The sequence below is a fragment of the Bubalus bubalis genome, chromosome X (genome assembly GCF_019923935.1).
Source record: "Bubalus bubalis isolate 160015118507 breed Murrah chromosome X, NDDB_SH_1, whole genome shotgun sequence".
Lineage (NCBI taxonomy): Eukaryota > Metazoa > Chordata > Mammalia > Artiodactyla > Bovidae > Bubalus > Bubalus bubalis.
Window position 1 is genome coordinate 68,746,547 of NC_059181.1, and position 8,331 is coordinate 68,754,877.

Below are 8,331 nucleotides of genomic sequence, written 5' to 3' on the forward strand. Positions count from 1 at the left end.
TATTTTAATCCTTTCAACAGAAAATTAATAAGGAAACATTGGCCTTAAATGACACTTCAGATGACTTGGACTTAACTGATATTTATAGAGCATTCCATCCAAAAGCAGCAGACTACACACTCCTTTCAAGTGCCCACAAAACATTATCTAGGATTGACCACATGCTGGGCCACAAAACTAGCCTTGATAAATTTAATAAAATTGAAATCATATCAAGCATCTTCTCTGATCACAACGCTATGAACTTAGAAATGAACTACAAGAAAAAGAAACCCATAAAAACACAAACATGTGGTGGCTAAACACTAAGCTACTAAACAACCAATGGATCACTGAAGAAATCAAAGAGGAAGCTAAAAAAAAAATAACAAAAAAAACAACCTACTGACAAATGAAAATGAAAGCACAAGTCCAAAACCTATGGGATGCAGCAAAAGCAGTTCTAAGACAGAAGTTTATAGCACTACAATCTTTCCTCAAGTAACAAAAAAAGAAAAACCCAAATAAACAACCTAACCTTATACCTAAAAGAACTAGAGAAAAAAGAACAAAACCTAAAGTTAACAGGAGAGAAGTCATAAAGATCCAGCAGAAACAAATGAAATAGAGGCAAAGCAAAAAACTGCAAAGATCAATGAAACTAAAAGCTGGTTCTTTGAAAAGATAAAGAAAATACATAAACCTTTAGCCAGACTCATCAAGAGAAAAAGGGAGAGGACCCAAATCAACAAAATCAGAAATGAAAAAGAAGTTACAACTGACACTACAGAAATACCAAGATCACAGTACCAATACTATGAGCAAATGTAGACCAAAAAAAGGACAACCTGGAAGAAGTGGACAAATTCTTAGAAAGGTACAAGACTGAACCAAGAAGAAATAGAAAATATTAACAGATAAATCGTAAGCATTGAAATTGAAAGTGTGATTGAAAACCTCCCAACAAATGAAAGTCCAGGACCTGACAGTGTCACAGCAAATTTTATGAAACATTTAGAGAAGAGTTAACATCTATCCTGTTGAATCTGTTCCAAAAATTGCAGAGGAAAAAAAAAAAAAACTTCCTAACTCAATTTATGAGGCCACCATCACCCTGATACCAAAACCAGACAAAGATATCACAAATGAAGAAAATTACAGTCCAATATCACTGATGAACATAGAGATGCAAAAATCCTCAACAAAATACTTAGCAATCCATATACAACAATACATTAAAAAGATCATACACAATGATCAAGTGGGATTCATCCTAGGGATGGAAGGATTTTTCAATATCCATACATCAATCAATGTGATACACCACATCAACAAATTGAAGAATAAAAATCATATGATGATTTTTATGCAGATGCAGAAAAATCTTTTGACAAAATTCAGCACCTGTTTATGATTAAAAAAAAACAAAAAACAAAACTCTCCAGAAAGTGGGCAAAGAGGGAAAACACCTCAAAATAATAAAGGCTGTATAAGATAAACTAGCAGCTAGCATCGTACTCAATGGTGAAAATCTGAAAACATTCCCTCTAAGATCAGGAACAAGACAAGGATGTCCACTCTTGCCACTTTTGTTTAACATAGTTTTGAAAGTCAGAGGTTATAGCAATCAAAGAAGAAAAAAAGTAAAGGGAATCCATATTGGAAAAGAAGAAATAAAACCGTCACTGTTTGCAGATGACATAGATGAAAGATCCTAAAGATGCTACCAGAAAATTACTAGAACTCATCAATGAACTTGGTTAAGCTGCAGGTTACAAAATTAATACACAGAAATCTATTGCATCTCTATGCACTAACAATGAAAGATCAGAAAGAGAAATTCAAGAAACAATTCCATTTACCATCACATCAAAAACAATAAGATATCTAGGAATAAACATAACTAAAGATACAAAAGACCTGTACTCTTAAAACTATAAGATGCTAATGAAAGAAACTGAAGAAGACATAAACCAATGGGAAGATATACCATGTTTGTGGATTAGAAGAATCAATACTATCAAAATGACTACACTACCCAAGGCAATCTACAGATTCAATGCAATCCCTATCAAAATACCGATGGAATTTATCACAGAACTAGAACAAGAAATCTAAAATTGCATGGAGACACAAAAGATCACGAATAGTCGAAGCAATTTTGAGAAAGAAAAACAGAGCTGGAGAAATCAGGTTCTTTGACTTCAGACTACACTATATACATTGGTGAAAAAGTAATTGCAGTTTTTGTATTGTTGAAGTTTGCTGTTTGATATTGGAATACATTCTTAAATAAATGTGGCTACGTTATACATCATTTTTAATGTGCACTTCTCAATTTACGTTTTTTTTTTTTTTTTGCTAATGACATTACCTTCTGCTTATTTTATCTTTATTTTAGACTATGGAAATGAAGTTAGAAAAAAATCAAATCTGAGTGATTCTCTTATTCCAGTTCAAAATGGGTTGTAAGCAGTGGAAACAACTTGGAACATCAACAACGCATTTGGCCCAGGAACTGCTAATGAACATATAGTTCAGTGGTTGTTAAAGAAGCTTTGGAAAGGAGATGAGATCCTTGAAGATGAGGAGCTTAGTGTCCAGCCATTAGAAGTTGACAATGACCAACTTAAAGCAGTCACTGAAGCTGATCCTCTTACAACTATACACTATGTTGCTGAAGAACTCAACATTGACCATTCGATGGTTACTCAGCATTTGAAGCAAATTGGAAAGGTGAAAAATCTCAATAAGTGGATGCCTCATGAACTGACTGAAAATAAAAAAAAAAAATCTTCGTTATTAAGTTTCGTCTTCTCTTATGCAACAAGGAGCCATTTCTTGATCAGATTGTGACATGTGATGAAAAGTGGATTTTATACAACTGGCGACAACCAGCTCAGTGGTTGGATCGAGAAGAAGCTCCAAAGCACTTCCCAAAGCCAAGTGAAAAGTAGTGAAAGTGTTAGTTGCTAGGCTCCTCTGTCCATGGAATTCCCCAGGGAAGAATACTGGAGTAGGTAGCCATTTCCTTCTCCAGGGGATCTTCCCAAGCCAGGGATAGAATCCAGGTATCCTGCATTGCAGGCAGATTCTTTATCATCTGAGCCACCAGGGAAGCCCCTTCCAAAGTCAAACTTGCACCAAAAAAGGTCATAGTCACTGTTTGGTGGTATGCTGCCAGTCTAACCCACTACAGCTTTCTGAATCCCAGAAAAACCATTACACCTGAGAAGTATGCTCAGCAAATTGATGAGATACAGCAAAAACTGCAGTGTCTTCAGTTGGCATTGGTTAACAGAAAGGGCCCAATTCTTCTCCATGACAATGCTCAACCACACTTTACACAACCAACACTTCAAAAGTTGAATGAATTGGGCTACAAAGTTTTGCCTCATCGACCATATTCATCTGACCTTTTGCCAAACCACTACCACTTCTTCAACCATTTTGACAACTTCTTTCATGGAGTACACCTTCAGAATTAGCAGGAGACAGAAAATGCTTTCCAAGAGTTTGTCAAATCCTGAAGCACAGATTTTTATACTACAGGGATAAACAAACATTTCTTGTTGTCAAAAATGTATTGATTGTAATTGATTAATAAAGATGTGTTTGAGCCTAGTTTTAATGATTTAAAATTCCCTATCCAAAATCACAATTACTTCTGCATCAGAACAGTATGGTACTGGTGCAAAAATAGAAATATAGATCAATGAATCAGGACAGAAAACCCATGAATAAGTCCACACACTTATGGCCAATTAATCTATGACAGAGAAGGCAAGACTATAAAATGTTGGAAAGATAGTCTCTTTAACAAATGGTGCTGGGAAAACTGGACTGCTCTATATATATAGTGGTCCATGCAGAGCTATCTGTGTTACTGGGGAGATTATGATAGATACGCTTCATGGCATCAAATCCACAAGGTTTGATACATATCTTAAGGATCAGTGCTGTTCCTTTAATCTCTTATTATTAATAAGTAGTACTGAAAAGGAAAATTTATAATTTTCAGCACTATGGGAGAATTTTGCTTTTATCCCAGACAAATAGTTCCTAAAAAATCAAAAGCTTGACTAAGGATAGGAGAGAAAAGATAGTAGAAAGTGAAACTGATGATTCTGGGCTAGGAAGAAACCTAAATGCTGAATTCGCACTGGACTCAACCTGCAAACTTTCTTGAACCTATCATTCTATTAAATAGCTCTGCATGGGCTGCTATTCTGATCTATTTCATTATTTTTATGTTCTTATTAAAATAGTTCAAATCTCTTATAATTCAGTTAAACAATCTTCAATTAAGCTCAATATAACATGTACCACAAAGTAAAGTTAGACGTAGTTCCTGCCTTTCGGGGAATTACCATGTTGGTGGGGAGATATATGGAATTTAGAAAGACGGCACCAACGATCCTACATGCAGGGCAGCAAAGGAGACACAGATGTAAAGAAGAGACTTTTGGACTCAGTGGCAGAAGGTGAGGGTGGGATGGTTTGAGAGAAGAGCACTGAAACATGTACATTGCCACATGTAAAATAGATGACCAGTGCAAATTCCATGCATGAAGCAGGGCACTCAAAGCCGGTGCTCTGGGGCAACCCAGAGGGATAGGATGGGGCAGGAGGGGGGAGGGGGGTTCAGGATATGGGGGACACATGTATACCTATGGCTGATTCATGTTGAGGTACGGCAAATTCACCTAAATGCTGACTTCGCACTGGACTCAACCTGCAAACTTTCTTTAACCTACCATTCTATTGCTTCCCTTGTGGCTCAGCTGGTAAAGAATCTGCCTGGGTTTCTTTATCAATGTGGGAGACCTGGGTTTGATCCCTGGGTTGGAAAGATCCCCTGGAGAAGGGAAAGGCTATCCACTCTAGTATTCTGGCCTAGAGAACTCCATGGACTGTATAGTCCATGGGTTCGCAAAGAGTTGGATACAACTCACTTCTCTTCACTTCACCATTCTATTTGGGTTCATGGGCTGATTTATTTCATTTGCAGGAAGGGATTCGCTAGTATAATCATTTAAATATCATGGGGACCTGAGTAACAGTTTTTATTAAGGGGATAGATGTAAATATAGTACTTCAGGTTGTTTACTTACAGTGTAAAGACAGACTGCTTTTAGTTCTGATTGAACAATTAATAATAAAACAGCAACAGAAAATTTTCTGAATAATTTGAATAGATACCATAAACTTGACCTTGTTGTAGTAGAGATTATAAATTTAAAATTATCTGGAAACAAATTTCACCAACATATTTGAAATGCAATGTAATCTCAACTCTAAGTTTAGTTACATTTTTTTTTAATAATAGCCTTAAAAATCCTTTTTCTAGACTTCAAAATAATCAGAGGATTGGAAGGCAGAACCACTGAATTCAAGTTATTTTTTGTTTTTGTTTTTTAGCTATAGATGGAATCCACCAACCCATTTGTTTACTTTTGAAAACAACTCTTTGCTTCTAAGTAGAAGGATGCTCCTGGCCAAAGATTTTGATTAAAATATATGAAGTGGTAGGCCTGTTTAAACCTGGTATAAGTCAGATATGTCCAAGCTACTAAATCATCTAATTTCCTTATATTCATTTATAATTGTGAGAGCTTACTATTTTCAGTTTCTAGTCAGAACTTGCCAATTCTAGTTGTGTGGCAAGTTTCCATAAAATTTCTTAACCCCTTTGAATTTATTTTTTTTGCAAAACAGAAGTAAGAACACTTACCTGTTTAAATTGCAGAATATTGATAGATTCAAGTAGGATAATGAATATGAAACTACTTTGTGAAGATACCAAATCAGTCTTCAGTAGTGGGTTTACCTTCAGCCGTCACTGTTTATTTTATTTGTATGTTAAAGGAAACTGCTACTACAGTTTAGAGAAACTCCACTGAGCCCTTAATAAAGAATTTAAAAATATCCCTTACTTTTTTCACTTGATTGCAAAGGTGCTGGAGGCTTGGGGAGTGTCCCCTCGTATTTTGCCATGTTGAACCCCTAACAGAAGCACTGAGCAATACTTGTTGACTGACTGATTAGATTATTTAATCTCTGTCCAATAAATAAAGCAGAAAGAATCATACCAGCAGCCCAATTTAAAGCAGACAAGGCAAATTATTTATCCTCAAACTCCTGGGAATTTGTAAAATCTGCCATCAGCAGAATGCCTGGTTCTAGCACTGAAAAAAACATTGAATCTGCTTACCTGTTAACTTCAAGGTTGACAATTTAGGGTCTTTTGCATTCACTCTCAGAAGTAAGCTCGAGGTCTTCAGTAAATCCAATCTATCCGTCCCTTGGAAAGCTAATCATTGCTGGTCAGCTGTACAGTAAATTTGAATACCCTGGAGGTCCTGAAAGTAAACACCATTCACACTATGCCTGCTCTTTTAGGCAAACTTCTTTGAAAAGATGAGTTGTTGCTATTTTCAAGAGGAGAGGAGGGCAGGGCACATATGCTAGCCAATGTATACAAATTCTTCTTCCTCTTTCAGATCAGTCCTCAAGCTGTTTAAAGCACGCCTCAATTTGGCTACTCTGGTTCAAAGTGGGGGAAGGGGAAGGCAGAAGGAGAGAACAGAAACTGGACTTGCAGGTTGTTGTGTGTATAAATGAACTTTTATCCCTAGCTCCAGCAACAGAATCCTCAGGAAATCACACAACTGTTTTGAGATTGGAAGCAGGAAGGAGTATACTCTGTCCAGTTTAGTTCTCTCTGATTTTTATGATTTGGGGGAGTGGTTAGACTATTTGTAGGTGGAGAAATATATACCAGTATATGCTAATATAACTGTCAACATGTGAAACCTGATCTTAGGCAAGATAAATTTTACATCTCTCTCTCACTGACAATTATGGCTCTATCTGCATTCTAAGAAGCCTTCTCCTTTCTGGTGACTTATGCCCTGAAAAATAAATGTCTTAGGTTGAATTTGGTTTCTCAAAATCCCCACAGCAATACATTACCTCCGTTGAATTAAAAATGATTTTTTTTTCTTTCTCTCACACTAAGAGTGGTCTGGAATGACTGGGTTTTCTGTCTGTGGGCCTGTTATGGAAATTTAGAAAGAATTTGTCTTTGGCTAGGAATTTGTCTTTGGCTAGGCTCTGGGATATTGGAGCTTTGGGATGCTCTGTCTGTTTCTGGATAAAGGGATATAACAGTCTGTTATGTGTTGACTGGAACTTGGGGCAGCACCTTGATGTTATAAACCAAATGGATAATAATACCCTAATGTGAATTGGTTACTTCAATTATATTGAGTTATATTAAGATATTTCATCTGGGGATGGCATAAATATGTTCATATTAACACTTAAAACATAGCCCTATAACTAATAACGAATTTGTGTACTCAGTAAATCAGGAAACTAGCAACAGCCCTCTGGCCTGCTACCTGCTGCAGAAACAAAGGCTTGAACTTTGCATCTGTAGGTAACAGAATTATCTCATAGCCAACCTGGGGTCAGGGCTCTAAGGTTTCTTAAATATTCATCTCCTTTCATAGTATTCTTGGTTGTGCTATTAGTTGGGGGGAAAAGTCATTCAACCAAATTAAAGAAGGAGATAACAGTTGGATTCAAGATCAGACTCTAATCCTTTCCTGGAAAGTTTTACTAACTGAAGTGATATTAGAAATAGAATTTCTTCAACCGAATTTGGATCCTCAGAGATCTAGGGGAAAGTTTGTAAGAGAGACAGAGAATAAGTTACCACTTTGCCTCTGATCTGGACTGTTACAGCCATTTTCAACTATGGTGGAAGCGTAGTACATACTCAGGTAAGGAAGGAAAAAGAAAGAGGCAAAATCTTTCAAGAGGACATCACAATAACTGTGGCAGAGACAGGATGTCCTGTGGTGCCTCTATGTACTCTGTCCTTAGCTGTTTCTCTGCCTCTGGGATGGAAAAAGCAGTGCTCCACTCATCCCCAATTGTGTTTTTGCCTTGTTTAGCTATATCAATTTATGCCATGTTTGTTATAATTGACAGCAGATTCCTAATCTCCTTTCCTCATCTCTCTATCCTTTCTTTTCAATTCTGTCTTCATTACCTACTTGTCCTTACATTTTCTATTATTTTAGGAAATGATGAAGTATCACACCAATATCTCTTTGCTGTCATCTCTCTATTCTTTCTCATTTTCCCCAGACTCTTTCAGTTCTTAATTTTTTATTGAGGTGGAGAGGACCAAGAAGGGAATGGTGAGGAAGAAGGTGAATAATGTGTAGTTGTATGGGGACTCTGTCTTAATGGAGTAAAACATGGGTAGAAGGTTATAAGATTTTCAGTAAGAGAGCATTCATATATTAACTTTGTGCTGCAGGATTCATAGCTTACTCA

The 8,331-nt window shown here is 36.5% G+C and overlaps 1 protein-coding gene across 3 annotated transcripts in view; it reads right to left on the bottom strand.

The window, feature by feature from the left end:
* The window catches only part of CYSLTR1 (cysteinyl leukotriene receptor 1), a 57,828-nt gene extending 51,148 nt beyond the window's left edge, over positions 1–6,680 (bottom strand). For 2 of the 3 annotated variants that reach the window (XM_006051530.4, XM_006051531.4), the window contains exon 1: positions 6,194–6,675. The gene's annotated coding sequence lies outside the window, so the exon portion shown is untranslated. Of the gene's footprint in view, positions 1–6,193 lie in introns of all 3 variants that reach the window. The other variant, XR_006640626.1, reaches the window with a different exon arrangement.
* Between the last annotated feature and the right edge of the window lie 1,651 nt (positions 6,681–8,331).